Source organism: Saimiri boliviensis, chromosome 2, assembly GCF_048565385.1.
Source record: "Saimiri boliviensis isolate mSaiBol1 chromosome 2, mSaiBol1.pri, whole genome shotgun sequence".
Lineage (NCBI taxonomy): Eukaryota > Metazoa > Chordata > Mammalia > Primates > Cebidae > Saimiri > Saimiri boliviensis.
Window position 1 is genome coordinate 90,024,920 of NC_133450.1, and position 21,888 is coordinate 90,046,807.

General features: G+C 51.6%; 1 pseudogene; it reads left to right on the forward strand.

Moving 5' to 3' along the window:
• Positions 1-947: 947 nt before the first annotated feature.
• On the forward strand, positions 948-21,085 carry LOC141583614 (uncharacterized; annotated as a pseudogene).
• The last annotated feature ends 803 nt before the right edge of the window (positions 21,086-21,888 follow it).

Consider the following 21,888-nt stretch of genomic DNA (forward strand, 5'->3'; position numbering starts at 1 on the left):
TCCAGCCTGGGCAACAAGAGCGAAACTCCAACTCAAAATGAAAAAGAAAAGAAAAAAAATGACACCATGGGCTCAGACATGCCTTTGGAACATGCCAGGCGTGACTGAGACTGAGGAAGTGTTACTGTGGAGTAGTCACTGCCGCTATTGTTCCTGGTCGGCCGGTTGCTGCTCTGTCTGCTGCATCCTGACTTAACCTTTCTGTAATTGCAGTGCAATGAGGAGTTACTAAAGGAGAGGGACGGCCTGAGTCTGGAACTGTACAGGAACACGTAGGACGGCGGAAGGGGGGATGGGAGGCCTGGGGGCCCTTAGCGTGGGTGGTGTGCTGGGAGGTGGGGGGTACAGGTGAACATGGTGAGGGGGTCATACAGGTTTGCACGTGTGCCCAGCAAAGCTCTAGTGCCTGCTGTACCACTGACTCGTGGGGTAGCCTCAATCAACTCATGTCTTCTCTCTGGCCTGCCACCTGTGACTTTTAATTCCTGGGGTCCCTACCAGTGCCATGGTTCTGTGGTTGTGGGGCAAGGGTAGAGGGTTGATCACCAAAGTGGTCCTTTCTGCTCTTCGTTCATGCCTTTCTCTACTGCCTCTGTACATTGTATCAATGAGGAGCTGCAGAAGAGAACACCAAACATGAAGAACAACTTCAACCCTTATAGTCTAAAAAGGCCGCCATCCAGCTCAATGTCCAAGAGCTAAAAAGAAAGCTGGATAGGGCCAAGCTCCTGCTGCCACCAGTGAGAGGCTGCAGCCCCGGGGATTGTGGAGCCCCATCCAGCTGGGGCCATGGTCTCCAGATCATCCAGGGTATGGGGAGGCTCCAGCCCAGAGCTGGAAAATCTGGATCCTGGTTCTGGTCCCACTATAAAATCCTCTAGGGTGTGCTAAAAATCTGCAAACTGTGGCCCTGCCTGTGGAATCAGAACTCAGGGTTAGGGCTTAGGGAAAAAATTTTTAAAGCATCGTGGATGAAAACCATTATTTTGTAGATGACATTTCTATGGCTAGCTCATGAGTCTATTTCTTTTTGAGGTTCAAACCAACACTTTAACTATTCCAGGTGCAGCTACAGGAGGAGGTCGAGAACCTGAAGTAGGAGCTTCACAGAGTGAAAGGAGAGCTCCAAGAACAGCTGGATGAAAATAATTGCTGGAATCGCCTCTACCAGGAGCAGGAGGAGAAGATCTGAAAGAGGGAGGAGAAGATACAGGAGCGTGGGTGGAAGATACAGGCAGGAGCAGCGATGCGGCAGTAGGAGGAGAGGATGCAGGAGTGGGAACAGATGATGTGGGAGTGGGAGGAGAAGATGAGGGAACAAGAGCAGAAGATGCGGGAGCAGGAACGAAAGATGCGGGAGCAGGAGCAGAAGATGTGAAGGCAAGAGGAGAAGATTCCAGGACAGGAGGAGAAGATGAGGGGATGGGAACAGAAGATTCAGGAGCAGGAGGAAAAGATTCGGGAGCAGAAGAGGTTTCAGGGGCAGGAAAAGATGAGGGAGCAGGAGGAGAAGATGCAGCCTCCCTTCCATGTATCGGTAAGTCTAAGTCAACTCTAGTCATTTCATTCCTCTGGCCAATGATTGCTTAGGGCTTGGGCATGAGCTGCCTCTTCGCCTGAGCCTGAGCCACAGCTGTCCTCTGCACCTACCACGCTGATGCGCTGGGCCAGGGACAGCTCCATCTCGATGGAGATGAGCTGTGAGGAGCTGGTGGCTGGGAAGATCAGGTTGTGGCAACAGGTTTTGTTCAGAAGGTTGTCCATCAGCTTGCCCTTGGCATTAGCCATGAGGCAGCCCCCTGGGAAAACACACACACACACACACACACACACACACACACACACACACACACACACAGACCTGCCAGACCCTTGTGCAACTGCCCCCACTGCAGCTGACTGCTATGAAGGGAGAGCCCAGGGGGCCAGGGAGCACAGGTGCCTCAAGGGCTGGCTGAAGCAGTGAAGGCGCTGGCAGGCCTGGCTCTCCCTGGGGACTTCAAATGACATTCAAGACAGAGCTCATCTATATTCTCCTATGCCAGAGGTCTTCCTCCTTTTCTCTCGATCAATGGATGGCATCCCATGCTCTGCACATCTGATACAAAACTGAGTATCTCTTCCTGACCTCTCCCTTGTTTCATCCAAGTAGCCACCTAGTCCTGTCTGTCCTCTCATCTCCCCAGCTACAGCCATGTCCGTATCGCCCCAGCCTGGCCCTCCTTGTATCTCCACCCATGCTCTGCCTCTGCCATCCATGTACCATACAGTGGTAGGCTGGTCTTTCTACAGCAAACTGGACTAGGGCCCTTCCCTACCCACAGCTCTCACAGCTAAAGTTGGATTTAAGCCTCACATGGTTCTGCTTGGCATTCAGAACTCTTTCCCCCGCGGCACTGTTTCATCCAGAGCACTCACAGGGCAGGGCAGGAGCCCCCTTCCTCAAATGTGGCTTTGGTGCACAACTGGGTATGAGATGGTGATTTCCCTAAGAAGAAACAGGGCTGAGGTGGGGGGATTTTCTGGGTTCAGAGTTAGCCCTCCAGAGTACAAGCTTCCTTTGAGACACTAAATGGAGGGGTCCAGCTGGCAGCTGGCTCCTGGTCTGGAGCTTCACAGAGAGGTCTCAGCTCAAAGCCACAATCAAGAGCCAGCTTAAATGCAGCCTCCTGCAGGGAACCCCCAGAGCTTCCACAGCCTCAGATCTGCCCCTCTACATACGCCAGATCTTTTTGCCAAGTGGTGTTTGGCTCTTCATGTCGTCTCCCTTCCATGCCTGGGAGTAAAGGTGAGGTGCAGACACTTAAACTTGTGTACTCTGGTGCCTTCAGGGAGAATGTGTCAAGTAGAGAGGAGGCAGCTTGCAAAGAGGGAGACTCAGAGGAGAGTCAAGGACATGTGAGCAGGCGAGCCTGGGAAAAGGAAAAGAGATGAGAGTGAGCAGAGGCACGTGTTGGGGCAGGTGGGAGAACTGGGGAATGAGAGGGCTGGAGAGGTAGGGGGTGGGGATGTGGGTGAGGGGCTGCCTGGCTGTCCAGGCTCAGGAGTCAATTACATCCTCCTGCAAGGGCCAGCTCACCAAGTAGCCCAAAGCCCTCCCTCTGCATGTGGGGCCAGAGGGCCCAGAGCAGGAATGACTCAATTGAGCAGGACTGAGGCAGACTTGAGTGGGTGCTGGGCTGGACTCCTGGACGTGGGGAGCAGCTGCCACCCTGCTTACCACATCCACTTTCCAGCTGGCTGCCTCTCTGAGCGGATGCAATATTGGGTGCCTTGTGAAACATGCTCCTAGTGCACCTGCTGCCTGCTGTGCCCCTAGGACTGCCCTGGGCTCTCCAGAGGGGGTTGCTATGGAGGCTGGGCCTAGATTTTGAGCCCTGCCTCTCATACTTGGTTCCCCTCCCCCAGAGGCCAGCTGCTTGAGTATCCTGGAAGCCAGTCTATCCCCGGGGTATGGCTGGGTTTGTGCCACAGCCCTTCGTGGTGTATCTATTTGAACTGACTGCTCATTTCACAGAGAGGGGTGTGTCTTGCCCCAGCTCATCTGGCACATGTAAAGCAACGGTGGGGTCAGAATCTGCAGCTCCCAGCCCCCAGCTCTGAAACATTAGGGGCGGCTGGACCTCACATCTCTGAAGTCCCACCAGGCTGGTGCGAGTGTGCTCCTGAGTCCAGGGCTGCCCTGCAGGCTGTGAGGCTCACGCTCCAGCTCTTGGCCCACCTGATGTGCTCAGGCTGCTCACCTCTGGGCCTGTCCTGCCTCTCAGGCATTCAGCTGACCCCGAGGGCCTCTCGCTCATCTTGACCACCAGCTATGGACTCTGACTTAGAGGTTCCCAGAACCTTAGACCGTTTGGCTCAACACCCTCCCATTTCTCAGCTGGGGAAACTGGGACCAAAAAGGGGAAGCAACTTTCTCACAGACGCCTAGCAAGTGAGAGGCAGAGCCAGGCCTGGGAGCGTCTTTCCGACAGAGGTCCTCCCTGACCCCTGAGCCTTCTTCTGTGTCCGATTAACTTCCCCGTAAGGAGACCGCCCTGCAGAGGATGGAAATGGTGCAGTCCAGGGCGGTGGGTGCCTGCGACTGTGCCTGTGTTTGTACTTGTGAGTGTGTAGGGGAGCGGGGATGAGGGGTGGGAATAAACAGCAGCATGCTAGGGGCTGGAATGCACGCCAGCTCACCCCCCAAAAAGACACGGGAGAGCCCTGCCCAGCATAGCACATGCTTAGGCTTTCCAATCTGCTGAATGCCTGTGAGACTGGCTGGGCTAAGAAAACAAAGGACAGGCCTTTCCCCCACAGATGGCAAGTGTGGTCCAGGACGGGTGGAAACTTCTGCAGCAGCTTTGGGGGGGTCACATTCCAGCCCATGGGCTGACAGTTAAGCAGAAAAGCCGCCTCTAGGGGTCAGTCACGATCCAGTGACTGTGAGGAGGACAGGTGAAACCCTGTCTTTAATAAAAATACAAAAAAGTTAGCCAGGTGTGGTGGCAGGTGACTGTAATCTCAGCTACTCGGGAGGCTGAGGCCGGATTATCACTTGAACCCACGAGGCGGAGATTGCAGTGAGCTAAGATCATGCCACTGCACTCCAGCCTGGGTGACAAGAGCGAGACTCTGTCTCAGAAAAAAAAGAAAAAAAGAAAGAAAGAATGCTGGAGGGTGGGGGAGTCTGCTGCTGATCTGTGTCCATATCCCTGGCTTTATGGGGTGTCTACCTCCCCAGTATCCCTAGGACAGGAGCTTGCAAATGCCATAAAACCTGGAGGCCACTGCAAAACTGGAGAAGTCAGGCTAGAAAAGGTGATAAAATTTAATAGGTTTTTATAAAAGTTTCATGAGTATGTCTATAAAAAAAGAAAAAGAAGACCTATCTAATTATCTATGGGGAATAATATAATCTTGGTGCAAAACTGGAGCAAGGATGTACAGGGAAAGTTCACGACAGAACAGTCTGAATGATGGGTCTTTGTCACAGGGAGAGGGCGCAGGGCAGTGCTTAGTGACGGCCTCTGGAGCCAGACAATCCGGATTTGTATTTCTGCTGCCACTACTTACCTTCCCTGTGACCTTAGGGAAAATGACTTGTCTCCCCTGCGCCTTAACTTCCTTGTGTATAAAGGAGAAATAACCTTTGCAATAAGCCTTCTAGAATGAAATGAAATACTTCAATGAAAGTAACTAAACAATATCCAAAACATAGAAAACCAAATAGAAGTTAGCTGTTGTTAACTTTTATAAACATTCCAAATTTGTATAAAATAATACCAAGCCAAATACAGTAATGTACACACACAAATAATGCATCATCGTGAATTAGACTTTATTACAGTCATGCAAGGGCAGAGTCAACAGATAATGCACTATTAGCAAGCTAGCATCCTTTTTTTGTTTTGGGTTTTCTGTTTTTTGGTGTTTGGGGTTTTTTTTGAGACAAGGTCTCTCTGTTACACAGGCTGGAGTGCAGTGTCAAGATCTTGGCTCACTTCGACCTCCCCCTTCCCGGCTGAAGCAATCCTCCCCACAAACCTTCCAAAGTGCTGGGATTACAGGTGTGCGCCACTGCACCTGGTCCTATTTTCCTTAGCGTATAGTAATTATCACACTTAAGGGCAAAAATTTTAGAAGCAATTTTTATCAACGTTAGGACGTAGACAAGGGTAGCTTTTATCGCTGTCTTTATTGAACATGGCACTGGAGTTCCTAGGCAATGTGTTCAGCTGATACAAAGGAAGTTGCCATTTTTTTTTAAAGTTATGAGATGCCCAACATCAGACATGTATGTGAGTCAACCTATAATAGAAATAAATCGGCTAGGTGAGATGGATCATTCCTATAATCCCAGCACTTTGGGAGGTTGAGGCAGGTGGATGGATCACCCGAGGTTAGAAGTTGGAGACTAGCCTGGCCAACATGGTGAAAACCCCATCTCTACTAAAAATACAAAAATTAGCTGCATGTGATGGCTCATGCCTATAATCCCAACTACCTGGGAGGCTGAGGCAGAAGAATCACTTGAACCCAGGAGGTGGACGTTGCAGTGTGTGGAGATCATGCCACTGGACTCCAGCCTGGGCGACAGAGTGATATTCTGTTAAGAAAGAAAGAAAAAGAAATTAACAGGCATGGTGGCTCACACCTGTACTCCCAGCACTTTGGGAGGTCGAGGCAGGAGAATTGCTAGAACCTGGGAAGTGGAGGTTGCAGTGTGTGAAGACTGTGCTACTGCACTCCAGCCTGGGTGAAACTCTGAAAACAAGAAAGAGAAAAAGAGAGAGATAGAGAAAGAGAAAGAGAGAGAAAGAGAGAGAGAGAGAGAGAGAGGAGGGTGGGAGGGAGGAAGGGAAGAAGGGAGGGAAATCAACCAGGCGTGGTGGCTCACACCTATACTCCTAGTACTTTGGGTGGCCTAGGTGGATAGATCACCTGAGGTCAAGAGTTGGAGACAAGCCAGGCCAAAATGGTGAAACCTTGTCTCTAATAACAAACATATACAAATTAGCCAGACATGGTAGTGGGCTTCTGTAATCCCACCTACTCAGGAGGCTGAGGCAGGAGAATCTCTTGAACCCAGAAGGTGGAGGTTGCAGTGAGCCAAGATTGTGCCACTGCACTCCAGCCTGGGTGACCGAGTGAGACTCTGTCTAAAAAAAAAAAAAAAAAAGAAAGAAAAGAAATATATGAAGAAAATAAAAATTTTAAATTGGAAATAAGAAAACTACTTATATTTTCAGACCTTATGAATGTCTATGCAGAAAATCCAGAAGAATATACAGATAGGTTATTTGGACTAGTAACACGGTTTGCAGGTTTTTTAAAATTCAAGATCAACTTTAAAAAAACTATTAGCATTCCTGTACATCAGAAGTAACAAATTAGAAAATGTAATAGAAAAAGAGATTCTATTCACAATAGCAACAAAACCCTGAGAATATATCCAGCAAAATGTACACAGACCTTTCATGAAGAGTATTGCTATAGCCGGAATGTGTCTCCCCAAATTCCTGGTAAAACTTAATCACGGCCGGGCGCGGTGGCTCAAGCCTGTAATCCCAGCACTTTGGGAGGCCGAGACGGGTGGATCACCAGGTCGAGAGATCGAGACCATCCTGGTCAACATGGTGAAACCCTGTTTCTACTAAAAATACAAAAAATTAGCTGGGCATGGTGGCGCGTGCCTGTAATCCCAGCTACTCAGGAGGCTGAGGCAGGAGAATTGCTTGAACCCAGGAGGTGGAGGTTGTGGTGAGCCGAGATCGCGCCATTGCACTCCAGCCTGGGTAACAAGAGCAAAACTCCGTCTAAAAAAAAAAAAAGAAAAAAAAAACTTAATCGCCAGGATGATAGTATTAAGAAGTGGAGCTTTTCAGAAGTGAGTAAGTCATTAGGGTGAGCCCTCATGCATGAGATTAGCACCTTATAAAGGGCTTGAGGTGGTAGCAAATCTGTTCCTTCTGCCTCATGAGAACATAGCATTTGTCTGCTTCAGAGGAACCAGCATTCAAGGTACCATCTTGGAAGCAGAGACCAGGCCCTCACTGGACACTGTACCTGCTGAAGCCTTGATCTCTGCTTCCAACCTCCAGAACTGAGAGAATAACTTCTGTTGTTTGTAAAGTACCCAGTCTCAGGTGTTTTGCACTACAAAAAGACTAAGACAAATATAAAAATTACCCATAGATGTAAAGGAAGAATGGAAATATATGCCATATATATTATGAATGGTAGGACTCAATCCTATAAACATATTACTTCTCACTGAATTAACCCATAAATTAAAGCAATTCCCAGACAAATGCCAATAGAATTGTTTTGGAACTTGACAGGCTGATCTGAAAATTCATGTAGTCATTGAGGGGCCAAGAATAGTGTAGTTGGCTGGGCGTGGTGGCTCACACCTGTAATCCCAGCACTTTGGGAGGCCGAGGCAGGCGGATCACGTGGTCAGGAGTTGAGAACAGCCTGGCTGATACGGTGAAACCCCACCTCTACTAAAAATAAAAAATTAGCCAGGCTGTTGGTGCGTGCCTGTAGTCCCAGCTACTTGGGAGGGCTAGGCGGAAGAATCTCTTGAACTCGTGAGCAGAGGTTGCAGTGAGTCAAAATTGTGCCACTACACTGCAGCCTGGGTGACAGAGAGTGACTCTGTCTTAAAAAAAAAAAAGCAAACCAACAACAGAAACTTTGAAAGCATTTAGATGAAAACGTAAGGGGACATCATTATGATTGGGGCAGTGTCTTAGTTTGGGCTCCTCTAACAAAATGCCATAGACTGGGTGGCTTAAACAACAAACACTGATTTCTCCCAGTTCTGGAGGCTAGATGTCCAAAATCACGGTGTCAGCATGGTTGGTTTTGGGGGAGGGCCCACCTTCTGGTTCACAGAGGGCCATCTTCTTGTATCCTCACGTGGCAGAGAGCAAGAAAGACAGGAAGCCACTCTCTTGTATCCCCCAGCTCTTCTCCCCCCGTTCCCCCCCTTCCCCCCCCCCCCCCCCCCCCCCCCCCCGCCAAGGTTGAGTCTCACTCTGCTGCCCAGGTCGGATTGCAGTGGTACCAACCCGGCTCACTACAACCTCTGCCTCCCGGGTTCAAGCAGTTCTTCTTCCTCAGCTCCTGAGTAGCTGGGATTACAGGCACCTGCCACCACGCACAGCTAATTTTTGTATTTTAGTAGAGACGGGCATTCGCCATGTTGGCCAGGTTGGTCTAGAATTCCTGATCTCGTAATCTGCCTGCTTCGGCCTCGCAAAGTGCTGGGATTACAGGCATGAGCCACCTCGCCCAGCCTGATCCTTTTTTATTTAAAATTTTACTTTAAGTTCCTGAATACAAGTATAGAATGTGTCGGTTTGTTACATGGGGGATACATGTATGGTGGATTGCTGCACCTATCAACCTGTCATCTTAAGTTTTAAGTCCCTCATGCATTAGCTATTTGTCCTAATGATTCTTTAAAAATTCTCTGAATACTGGCAGTTGGCTCAAGCCCACCAGATTTGGGTCCTGAGTGAGGCTGGGGGCAGGCCTGTACCTTTATTTTTAAATTTATTTAATTTATTTCATTTTTTAAAGAGATAGGGTCTTGTTTTGCCACCAAGGCTGGAGTGCAAGTGGCATGATCATAGCTCACTACAGACTTGAACTGCTGGGCTCAAGTGAGCCTTCTGCTTCAGCTTCCAAAACATTGGGATTACAGGTGGCAGCCGCTGTTCCTGGCCGTAAGCCTGTATCTGTCATCCTATGGACTGTGGACATCAGCCACTCACTCCCAGGTGCTGGGATGGGGTTTAATTTCCAGTGACTGGCCCAGAGCCTGCCCACGGGAAGATCTCAAAGGAGGCTGTTGAAGGAACAGCATGTAACTTGCCCGACAGCACACGCTCACACAGATGGGGGTGGGGGTTTGAGGAGGTGGGGGGGGGGTTGTGTGGATCAGCTTCAGGCACAGCTGTCTGGTTTCCTATGGATGTGACCACATAACGGTCAGGCAAGAAGATGGCTGAATTTATCTTCTTGGAATCATTGCTTAGTAATTGTTGCTTCCCACCATTGGCATTGGAGAAAGGCTGGGCCACAGGAGGCTGGGTGAACTTTGTTTTGGCCGGGTAAGCAGAATGGAAAGTAAGGTGGAAAGTAAGCAGTGAAGGTATGCTCACCCGAGCGGGGAGGGGGTCACGAACTTCGCTGACCTGCCCCAGCTCTGCCTTTGCCCCTTTGGCCCTGTGGCTATAAAGCTGCCCTACCAGGAGCAGCCCCTACTGGCAGCTCTGGCCCTGGGGATTTGTGAGTGTTTGGTGGGGGCAGAGTGTGGAGAGGTCAAGTCCACACTGCATCTAACCCTAGTGCAGCTCAGGATTCGGCTTGCGTCAGCCCCTTCTTCTCAGGGTCTCAGCTCGGGCCCTCAAGGCAGCAGGCAGATGGGCTCTCCTCACCCCCTAGGTCCCCTGTCCTTCTTCACCCCCCACTTCGGACATAGATTCACCTAAGCCAGCCAGAAGGAGAAAAGAGGGCAAATCACTCAGGGAAGGAGGCACCTGAGCCCCCGCTCTGCCCAGACAAGGCACCCTGTGCGTCTCCAGGGTTTACCACATCTACCTGGGATTCCCCAAAAGGGCCAGAGGGCCGAAGTGACACGAGAGTCTCCAGCACCACCTTCCAGGGCCCCCAGGGAATCGCTGGCGCTGTGGGGGCGGAAGACTGGCTCCCCTGGGTACGTGTGTGTTCCCCAGGGCCCCGCGGAGGTCAGGGTCCTCTCCATTCAGGACAGCAAGGAGAGAATGGCCTGGAGTGAGGTCCTAGGGTTGGGGGCTAAAGCAGCACAGAGTATCGGAAACGGGGTGCTGGGGTGGTTAGAGAGGACCGGTAGGGAATACTTGGAGTCTTGCATGCGCCTAGGGGAGCTGCAGTGGCGAGGCAGCAGGGGGCCTCTCCTGCAGGATGGGTTTTTCTGAGGGTCGCCTCCTACAATTGCGGTGGTGGTGGGGGGCGGGTCGAGTGAGTTGAGTAGGGCGCAGTGAGGCGGCGGTGGTTCGGTGGGAGTCTCCTGTTCAAGGGCTCTACCCGCGGGACCAGACCCCTGCAGCTCCCCAGCCAGCAGGGCCAGGACTTGCCTCGGGAATCTGGGTGCTCCCCAGGGCCCGAGGCATTCGGCACGCCGCGCCTTCCACCGCCTGAGCTCCATCTCCAGCACCAGTCCGGGAGGCCAGCCCGGCGGCCCCGGTTCCAAGTGCACCCGCCCGCTCTGCCTATTGTCCCAGCAGGGCCAGGGGGGCCAGGGCCTTGTGCACTCCCGGCTCCGACGCATCTTTGTATTCCATCTCTTCCTGCCACGCCGTGTGGGTGTGGCCGGGAAGCTTTTCCCGCCCCAGAAACCCAAGGGAGGGTGAAGGGAAGGGAGCGATTGGGGGTCCATGTCTCAGGTGAGTGCGCGTGTGCCCGGTAAAGGTGGCCCTGCGCGCTTGCCGTCTGCCGTTTCCGGTTCACGCCCGGCGGCTACTCAGCTGCAGAACGTGTGCGCGGCTCGGCGCGGGCTCGCTGAGGAGCTCGGCCTGGCGGACGGAGCGGGCGGCGACTCTGGGAGGACGGCAGCGCGCTGGAACAGCCCCGCGCCCTGGCCAGGTAAGCTGCGGGACCCGGGCTGCCCGACTCTCCGGTGGCAGCCTGCGACCTGGCGGGGTGCTTCAGGGACCGGAACGAGTCGGGGGATGCGCGTAGGTGGCTGCCCAAGTGCTCCGAGCGCTGCCCTCTGGACTCCGCGGGGTTGTGGGACGGCTGCTGCTGGGATCTGGGGGTGCAGCCCGGAGGCCCCACTCCTCTCCTATGGCCACCTCCTCTTCCCACGACCCGCAGGCGGGTGCCGCATCCCGGGAGGGGTGGCACCGCAGGGACGGGCCACTTGGCGGCGGCTACAGGCGCTGTCTGGTGGGGGTGAGGGGTAGTGGTGGGGGAGCGAGGACGCCCACTTGGGTCCCACCAGGATGGCCGGGCCGCTGGTGCGTTCCTTGGCCGGAGAACCCGAGCCCGGATCTTGTCCCATTTCTCTTTCCCTTCATAATAAGGCCCAGAGGGAAACATTTCTAAATTAAAAATCCCACACTCTGTTGCCCGTGGGCTGCAGGCGCCGGGTTGGGTGTGTGCGGCTGGGCGCGCGCTTGCCAAGGAGCTCTGCTTCGCAGACCGACCGAGCGGGCGGCGGCGGGGCACGGCGGGGCACGGCGGGGCACGGCGGGGCACGGCGGGGCGGGGACGGCAGCACGCTGAAGCAGCCGGGTGCCCTGGCCAGGTAAGCTGGGGGGCCCAGGCTGCCTCAGTTACCGGCGGTGGCAACCTGGGGCCTCCCGCGGCGCTGCAGGGACCCGGATGTGTGGGGGCGGGCTGGCCAGCCGGAGGTTGCAGCCCCAGTGCTCCCGAGCGCTGCCCTGTGGACCCCGCTGGGCTGCGGGGAGGCTGTTGATGGGATCTGGGTTTCAGCCCAGCGGCCCAACTTCTCTCCTGCCGGCCACTTCCCTCTCCCACGACCGGTGGGTGGGCGGGCGCAGTGGGTACTAGGCGGCGGCTGTTGCATCCCGTGGTTGGGTGGGCGTGGCGGCGTGGATAGCCACTCGGCGCCGGCTAGAGGCGCTGTCTGGGGGTGGAGGGGCAGTGGGGTCCTGTCGCTGGGCTGGGCGGGCCGCTGGTGCATTCCCCCGTCCTCGCTTGGCGCTGGCATCAAGTCCCAATGCCAGGCGGGAGCTGGTTTGGGGTCCTCTCTAGGTTCGCTGTCCCTGGAGAACCGGAGCCCGGATCTTCGCCTCCTTCCCTTTTCCCTTTATAATAAGGCCTAGAGGGAAAAACTTCTCAATTAAAGACCCGACACCCTGTTGTCCCTGGGCTGCAGGCGCCGGGTTGGGGGCACGGTGAGGGCCTGCTCCTGTGCCAGGCCCCTTCCCCAAGGCAGGCACTGCCTGGAAGGCTGCTGGTGGTAGATCTGGCTGCAGACGGTGAAGGAGAACATTGAGGACAGATCCCCCAACCTTGGCTGTGCTGAGCCCATCTGGAGTGTTTGTTTCTGCTTTTTTTTTTTTTTTTTTGAGACGGAGTTTCGCTCTTGTTATGTTACCCAGGCTGGAGTGCAATGGCGCGATCTCGGCTCACCGCAACCTCCGCCTCCTGGGTTCAAGCAGTTGTCCTGCCTTAGCCTCCTGAGTAGCTGGGGTTACAGGCACGTGCCACCATGCCCAGCTAATTTTTTGTATTTTTAGTAGAGACAGGGTTTCACCATGTTAACCAGGATGGTCTCGATCTCTCGACTTCGTGATCCACCCGCCTTGGCCTCCCAAAGTGCTGGGATTACAGGCTTGAGCCACCGCGCCCGGCTGTTTCTGGATTTAATCGGAAGTGGAACAGTTTCAGTGCATCTTACAGGTTCATGTTAGTGATGAACTTGGGTGGAGATGGTGACACAGCTTGTTCTCTCTTCCTAGGCTCTTAGTGCATCCAAGATCCTGAGCTACCAGGTGCCTGGCCACTCCCGCCCAGAGCTCTGCCTTGGCTGAGCTGGTCACCGCTGTGTGTCCCGGGCTGCTGGCCTGTCATCTGCAGTGCACAGGTATGCATGTGTGCGCATATGTACATACACCACACATGTACCATGCCCACTGCACACATACCACACTCATAACCCATACACACCACACACAACAAACATATCTACCCACCTCACACACCATACACTACGTTATACACCATGCCCACCTCACATACACCACACACGTACCCCATACACTTAACCCATATGCAGCACACACACACCACACACAACACACATATCATACCCACCTCATACTACACACATACCATGCCCACCTCACATACACCGCACAAATGCCCCATACACAGCACACACAACACACATCATACCCACCTCACACTATACACATGCCATGCCCACCTCACATACACCACACACATACCCCATACACACCACACAGAACATACATATCATACCCACCTCACACACCAGGCACACTTAACCCATATACACCACACACCACATATGTACCATGCCCACCTCACACACCCCACACACTTAACCCATCTACACCACACACACAGCACACACATATCATACCTACCTCACACACACCACACATACCTCAGATGCACTGCACACATATACCCATGTCACACATCACACACCACATATATGCCATGCCCACCTCAGACACACCACACACTTAATCTCATGTACATCACACACACCACACACATATCCCATACACACCACACACAGCATGCATGTCATACCCATCTCACACACCACAAACCACATATACACCATGCCCACCTCACACACACCACACATTTAACCCATGTACACCACACAATATCATACGTGCATACACTACACACATCTCTTACCACACACACCCCATACACACTACAGCATGCACACAAAACATGCACACTCAACCCTTCCACACTGCATCACACTCCACACATACCACAGACACATCACAGACACCACATACCATACACCATATACAGTACGCTGCACACACTCACCACACCATCAAGTATGCCCCACCACCACACACACACACACACACACTACATACTCCCTACCCATCACACCACACACACTGTATCTCATGCACGCACCACACAGCCCCCGCCACACAAGCTACTCATTGAATGAAATGAAATGATTTAGTTTTCCCGAAATGTATACTGCCCATCTGCAAGACCGAAGCTATCCTGGCTGGCACATCCCCTGGTCCTGCACTCCCTTGGGTCAGCACTGCCTCCTGTATTTCTGGTGTCTCTGGCTGTGCCTTGGGGCGTGCTCACGTCCTGATCACCTGGGAGGCTGGCCCCTCTCCCCCTGTGGCTGCCTCCCTGGAGGAGACTGGCCTGTTTGCCACCTCTCAAGGTGCCCAGAGCGGTGGCTGGTATGGGAAGTCCCGCTTCCTCCCCTCAGTGTGTGCCCTTCTCCACGGGTTGTTTTGTCCCAGTGCTGACGTCTCCCCAGCTAGAAGAGGAGACCCTCAAAGGTGCACAGGTGGGTTTGATTATAATGCTGATGAATAATAAAATGGGATATGGTAAAAGACTCAACCAGTACAAAAATCTTTAATAAAGTAAAATGTGCAAGCCCCCTCTGCTCCCATCTCTTTCCTCCCCTCCCCAGAGGACATAGGCGACAAGCCTTTGGGGGCTCCCCGTTTCTGTGTGCCTTTGCCTCTGTGTATGGGCTGGGGAGTGTATGTGTATTCTGTAGCCATCTTGCCGGAGCTGAAACTGGGATATACACATGTGTGCTGACTGTAGCTTACTTGACATTTTCTCTCCAAAACAGTCCTTTAAGATCCCTCCCTTTTAAAGAGGCACGCCATCAACTCTTGCAGCACGCAAACTATGCCATCATTTATTTAACCGTTCTTTTATTTACGGGTACTTAGGTCGTTTTCAGTTTTTTAAAAGATGCCGCAGTGAAAATCTTCATCTGTAATTTCCCATTGCTGTGGAAGAACGTGGTCGGAGGCGCCGTGGGGGTGGAGTGGCCTCGTGCGTGGCTGGGCTTTGTGAGGTTCTGACTCTGTCCTTCCCAATCAATGTTCCTCCCACAGTGGCTGCCTCCAGGAGATGATGACCACGAGAGTGCCTGTTATAGCCCACTGGAAGCGTGAGAGTGCGAGGAGAGGCATGTTGGACCACAGGGTGAGGCCAGGCCCTGTCCCCCACGGCCAGGAGCAAAGAAATGGAGCTACTTTTAGAGGATTGTGTGCCCAAGGGCCTGGAACTGGCCGCCCTATGGCCAGAGAGCCCCATGCCCGAGGAGCAGGAGTGCCAAAACCACAGCCCTGATGGGGACTTCAGCTCTGACTAAGTGAACAATACCTCAGAGGAGGAAGACTACTACTATGAAGGCCTCCCCAAGGGGGATGAGTACTTGGTCCATGGCACGCGCCCTGTGGACACTGATATGTGCCACAAGCATCCACACAGCATGCCTCCTTTTTTTTTTTTTTTTTTTTTTTTTTTGAGACGGAGTTTCACTCTTGTTACCCAGGCTGGAGTGCAATGGCGCAAACTCAGCTCACCGCAACCTCCGCCTCCTGGGTTCAAGCAATTCTCCTGCCTCAGCCTCCTGGGGAGCTGGGATTACAGGCACGCGCCACCATGCCCAACTAATGTTTTGTATTTTTAGTAGAGACGGGGTTTCACCATGTTGACCAGGATGGTCTCGATCTCTCGACCTCGTGATCCACCCGCCTCGGCCTCCCAAAGTGCTGGGATTACAGGCTTGAGCCACCGCGCCCGGCACAACATGCCTCTTAACTGGACCAGTGAAGAGCTCAGCTCCCATTAGAACTGCAAGGCACCCAGCCCCTCCCACTGCCTTGCTTCACCATTTGCGGGGCCTGTACCAGGAGGTCCCTTCCTCTGAGACCCCTCTGCTCCCTTCTCTGGGACAGGAGAGTCCTACTCTGGGACAGGAGAGGAATGGCTGGACTCGGCGGGCCTGCACCCCCACCGCCACTGTGCTGAGGGCAGCCAGGACTACCCGGACGGCCTCCTGCCCATCCTGGAGGGCGAGCCCTCTGTCCTGGAGGCCCACGAACAGGAAGAATATGGCCACTACTGTCCCAGCAAAGAGGGCTACCAGGACTGCTACCCCATAGGGGCCAGCGGGAACACCAGCACCTCCCACTACCACCTGAGGCATGGGGACAGGGATGTGGAGGACCAGGAGGATGACATCAACCCAATTGTGGCCAAGATCAAGAGGAACCTGAGCATGACCAGCATCACCAATGCCAGTGAGGCCAGCATGGGCCTGAGCCGGGATCTGGGGACTCTGCAGAGGCCTCCCTGCCCAGGAAGGCCAGCTGCAGCCTCAGCAAGCACAAAGTGAAACCCAAGTCACTGAACCTCCCTCCCGAGGCCAGGCACTGTGAAGAGCCCCAGGGAGGCTTCAAGCCCAAAACTAGGACCCCAGAGGAGAGACCAAAGTGGCCCCACAAGCAGGTAGGACTCGCCTGTCCCCCAGCATGGAGAAGAGGGGCCTGAGAGCAAGGGACCCGGCCCTGCCTCTCTTCTTATAGAGGTGCTGATCCATCATGAGAGCTCTATCCACCGGACTTAATTACCTCCCAAGGGCCTCACCTCCTAACACCATTACATTGGAGGCTAGGATTTCAACATATAAATTTTGAAGGGACACATTCAGTCCATAGTACATAGAAAGTAATTTCTTAAAGTACTGAAAGTGTCTGGGTGTGGTGGTTCACGCCTGTAATCCCAGCACTTTGGTCGGCTGAAGCAGGAGGATTCCTTGAGCCCAGGACTTCCAGACCAGCCCGGGTAACATAGCAAGACCCTGTCTCTCCATATTACATATGTATATATATATATATCACTCCACAAATTTAGCTTTTTGGTCTGCTGTGTGCCTGTAGTCGTAGCTACTCTGTCTCAAAAGCAAGAAATATTAAAAGCATAAGCTCAAAAGAAAAATGGTGATAGATTTGATTTCGCCAAAGTATTTAGACTTCTGTTTGACCAAACGTATTGCAGACAGAGTTTAAAAAGAAACCGTAGATCAGGAGCAGGTATTTGCAATTCGTATAATCAGCAAAGGATGCATATGTAGAATATATAAGGAATTCTTATAAACTAATATTTTTAAAAGTCAACTAACTGAAAGAAAAGTGAGCAAACAATATGAACATGTAATTCATAGAAAAGTTAACTTGGCAGGCACAGTGGATCACACTTCTGATCCCCGCACTTTGGTAGGCCAAGGTGGGAAGATAACCTGAGGTCAGGAGTTTGAAAGTAGCCTGGCCAACATGGTGAAACCTCGTTTATATTAAAAACACAAAAATTAGCCGGCCGAGATGGCACGTGCCTGTAGTCCCAGGTACTCGAGAGGCTGAGGCATGAGAATCGTTTGAACCCAGGAGGCGGAGGTTGCAGTGAGCCGAGATTGTGCCACTGTGCACCAGACTGGGAAGCAGAGCAAGATTCCATCTGAAAGAAAAGAAAAAAAAAAGAAAAGGAAACTTGAATTATGTGATCTGGAAACATAGCAAGAGGTTTAGCATCAATAGGAATGAGGGAATTGGGCATAGAAATGAGAAGGAGAGGCCGGGTGTGGTGGCTCACACCTATAATCCCAGCGCTTTGGGGAGGTTAAGGCAGGTGGATCATGAGGTTAAGAGATGGAGACCATCCTGGCCAACACGGTGAAACCCTGTCTCTAATAACAATACAAAAATTAGCTGTGCGTGGTGGTGCGTGCCTGTAATCCCAGCTACTCAGGAGGCTGCGGCAGGAGAATCGCGTGAACCAGGGAGTCAGAGGTGGTAAGTGAGGTGGTGCCATTGCACTCCAGCCTGAGACAGAGCGACTGTCAAAAAAAAAAAAAGCAAGTTTTGAATAATATGTACAAGTCACATATAATATATAATAGGACATAAACGTATTAGCTAACATTTTAAAATATGTTTGAAGACATCCACATAAGTAGCAGAACTATAAAATATTGCACAGGAGTCACGAACTCTAAATTCAAAGGAGTGGGTACCTCTGGGGACGGGTAGCGGAATAAGCCTGTAGGGGGAGGTTCTGGGGGCTTTATTTCATATATAAGTTTGCTTTAGTTTATGAAACAAGAAAAAGTCTGAAGCAAGTACCACTACATATGAGTATGTTCTGATAACCCCAGAGAGTGGTACCCAGGTGTTTGGCATACGGGCTCCTACAGATTTATGTATGTTTGAAACATTTATTTATGTATTTATTTGTTCTTGAGACTGAGTCTTGCTCTGTCACCCTTGACTGCAACCTCTGCCTCCCGAGTTCAAGTGATTCTCCCACCTTAGCCCTGGGTTTACAGGCTCATGCAACCACGCCGGGGTAATTTTTGTGTTTTTAGTAGAGACCGGCGTATCACCAAGTTGACCAGACTGGTCTTTAACTCCTGACCTCAAGTGATCCACTTGTCTCCTCCCAAAGTGATGGGGTTATAGGCATGGGACACTGTACCTGGCCTGGAATATTTGACCATATATTTTATTTTATTTTAAGGAGTGCCTTTTGTTGAGTGTGCCCAGGAGGAGGATGGCTGTGGCGATGGGCAGGTGCCCTCCCTGCTGTGCACCCGGCCGCATGTCTGCCCTAGCCAGGCCCCAGCTGCAGGCTGAGCAATTGTCCACAGGCCAGACAGGCCGACGTCCTGGCCTGGGGCTCTGCCCACAACTGCCGAGTGCCCTTTTTGCAGTTGCTTGGCAGTAGGTGAGCCCGGTTTGCTCCACCAGCTGAGGCCCAGGCTGCAGTGGTGCTGGCTACCGAGGACAGAGTTAGTGGCCTGGGACCTGCCACAATCCACAGCAGGAGTCAGAGCCCGATTTCCCAGTCAGCAGAGTGAGAAGGTGGATCTCATGGTCTCCAAGGATTCATCCAGCTGTTTTCCTTGGCCCAGGGTTTATCCCGAGGCCTGTGGCTGATGGCCTGGGGTCCAGTCTCTGTAAGCAAGGGAGCAAAGCTGAGCAGAAGTCAGCCTCCACATTCCTGGCTTTTCACCCCCATCCTGAGCCTCCTCTCTCTGCCTTCCTTACCAGTTCTGGTGCCCCTTGAGGAGGGGCTTCCTAGAGGAAGAGTTGGCCAAAAGGGGCCTTTATGTGTGACTTGGAAGGCAGAAGGAAAGAGGCAGCCGTTGCTGTCTGCAGGCAGCTGTGGCCATCCGCGGTGTCACTGGCCAGGTCTCGGTCCCTTCTGCCTGTGCACAGCAAGTCCATCATTGTGACACGGGTTTTGCAAAAGAAAAAAGATGGATTCACAAGGCAGCCAAAGGAGGAGGAGGTGGGAAAACAGCTCTCAAATCCACCTCCCTGGCGATAAGGCTGGGGGTTGTTTCTAGGTTAGGGAAGTGTGATGCTCTAAGAGGTGGAGGAGGTGGCATTATTTGCGTCCAATAGTACCAAATATTAAATGCATTTAATAAATAGATCTTCCAAAGAGGCTTTGTGTGGGCAACAAAGCCGTTTTATTATTTCTCGCTGGGGTGCAAGTGGACCAAATCCAAGAAAGCGAAGGGGTTAAGATGGGAATTGGCTTTATAGGTTGGGGTAGTTTTTTCAGGGGTAGGGGTGTTGCAGAGTAAGATCAGTTACAGTGGTGGGGGTAGGGGCAAGGAGTATACATGACCACAAGCTTAGTTACAATGGCGGGTGGGGATGAGACAGAAGAGCAGTTAAGATGACAGGATGGGTGAGAGATATTCACATTATCATAAGAACAGTTAAGATGGCAGGGTTGGGTGAGGGGCTTGTGTGGGGAAGCTCTGCTGGGCAATCAGGGACAATGGCGAACAAAAGTGCAGGATGGGAGGCGATCAGCTGAGGCAGACGGGACTTCAGACTTTCATGCTCCAGGCTTGTCTATGGAGACTTGACAGGTATTGGCAGTGGGCAAAAATGAAGTAATAGGTTCATTTTGTGCAGAGGAGGCCGGGCACGGTGGCTCATGCCTGCAATCCCAGCACTTGGAAGGCGGAGATAGGTGGATCACACAGTCAGGAGATCGAGATGATCCTAACATGGTGAAACCCCATCTCTACTAAAAATACAAAAATTAGCCAGGTGTGGTGGCACATGCCTGTAGTCCCAGCTACTCTGGAGGCTGAGGCAGGAGAAATGCTTTAACCTGGGAGGTGGAGGTGGCAGTGAGCCAAGATCGCACTACTGCACCCCAGCCTGGGCAACAGAGCCAGACTGTGTCTCAAAAACAAATAGAAGAAATGTTCAGAGGAAGGCAGTGCAAGGCTTTTGTCAGTTTCCTGGTACTTCCTTAGCCATGTAGCTTTTGTTCTTGTGGTTACAATGTGGCTGCTGTTTTTCCAGGCCTTGGATTGCCTTCCTGGGAGGGGAAAAAGGGAAGGTTCAAAGGCGGAGTCTGTCTCTTTTTAGCTGAAAAACATATTCTCAAAAGTTTTAAGATTATACTTCAGTTTTTATCTTTCAGCTGCAAATAAGTTGTGTCACTATTCTCAACTGCAGGAGTGTTTAACTGAGCATGTTGCTTCCTCTCTGTTAGATCGGTTTGCAAATTTATTAATGGGTACTGAAATTGTATCAGTTGCTTTTTCTTTGTGGATTGAGCATTTGTTTCTTATATTTTTATTGTTGATAAGGTAGTTTACAGTGATTGGCTTTTGAATGTTAACTAACACCGCATTTCTGGAATTCAGTCAACTTGCTTGTGATGTATGATCAACCCAATTTTATATGTGGTTTAATTGGGTTTGCTCATAGTTCATTTGGTAATTTTGTACTTATGTTCACAAGAGGAAGTGGAGTGTAAGTTTCCTTTCTGGTGATGTCATATTAGGTTTCAATATGAAATATTAAGGCTATACTGGTTAAACCATTTAGAAATTGTTTCTTCTCCTATTTCTGACATAGTTCATGTAAGATGTATGCTCTTTCTTCCTTAAGCATTTGGAAAGAATTCACTTATTTAAGCCATGTGAGACTGTAGTTTTTATAAGGTTTTTAATTACAGGTCCAATTACATATATATCACTTCATTTTGCTAAGCCGTGTTTGTTGAATGAATTTGTTCATTTTATCTCAAATTTCAAAGTTGTTCTAATATTTATCTTATTTTTTTTTTTTTTTTGAGATGGAGTCTCATTCTGTCGCCAAGTTGGAGTGCAGTGGTACAATCTCGGCTCATTGCAACCTCTGCCTCCCAGGTTCAAAGGATTCTCCTGCCTCAGCCTCCTGCTGAGTAGCTGGGACTACAGGCTCGCACCACCACACCCAGCTAATTTTTTGTTTTTAGTAGAGACAGGGTTTTTCACTATGTTGGCCAGGATGGGCCTCGATCTCTCCACCTCGTGATCCGCCCTCGTAGGCCTCTCAAAGTGCTGGGATTACAGGCATGAGCCACCGTGCCTGGCCTCATTTATCTTTTTAATACTGATAAGGTCTGCAGTTAAAGTTTGTGTCTCTTGTCTGTTTTTTTTGTTTTTTTTGAGACGGAGTCTCACTGTTTCGCCTGGGCTGGCGTGCAATGTCGAGATCTTGGCTCACTGCAACCTTGGCCTCCCGGTTCAAGCAATTCTCCTGCCTCAGCCTCCCCAGTAGCTGGGACTACAGGCACCTGCAACCACGCCTGGCATGAGCCACCGTGCCCGGCCTTACTTCTTTATTTTTTTATTATTTTTTTTGAGAAACAGTCGGTCTGTCGCTAGGCGTCAGGCTGGAGTGCAGTGATGCAATCTCTGCTCACTACCAACCTCTGCCTCTCAGGATCAAGGAGTTCTCCTGCCTCAGCCTCCTGAGTAGCTGGGACTACAGGTGCCTGCCACCACGCCCAGCTAATTTTTGTATTTTA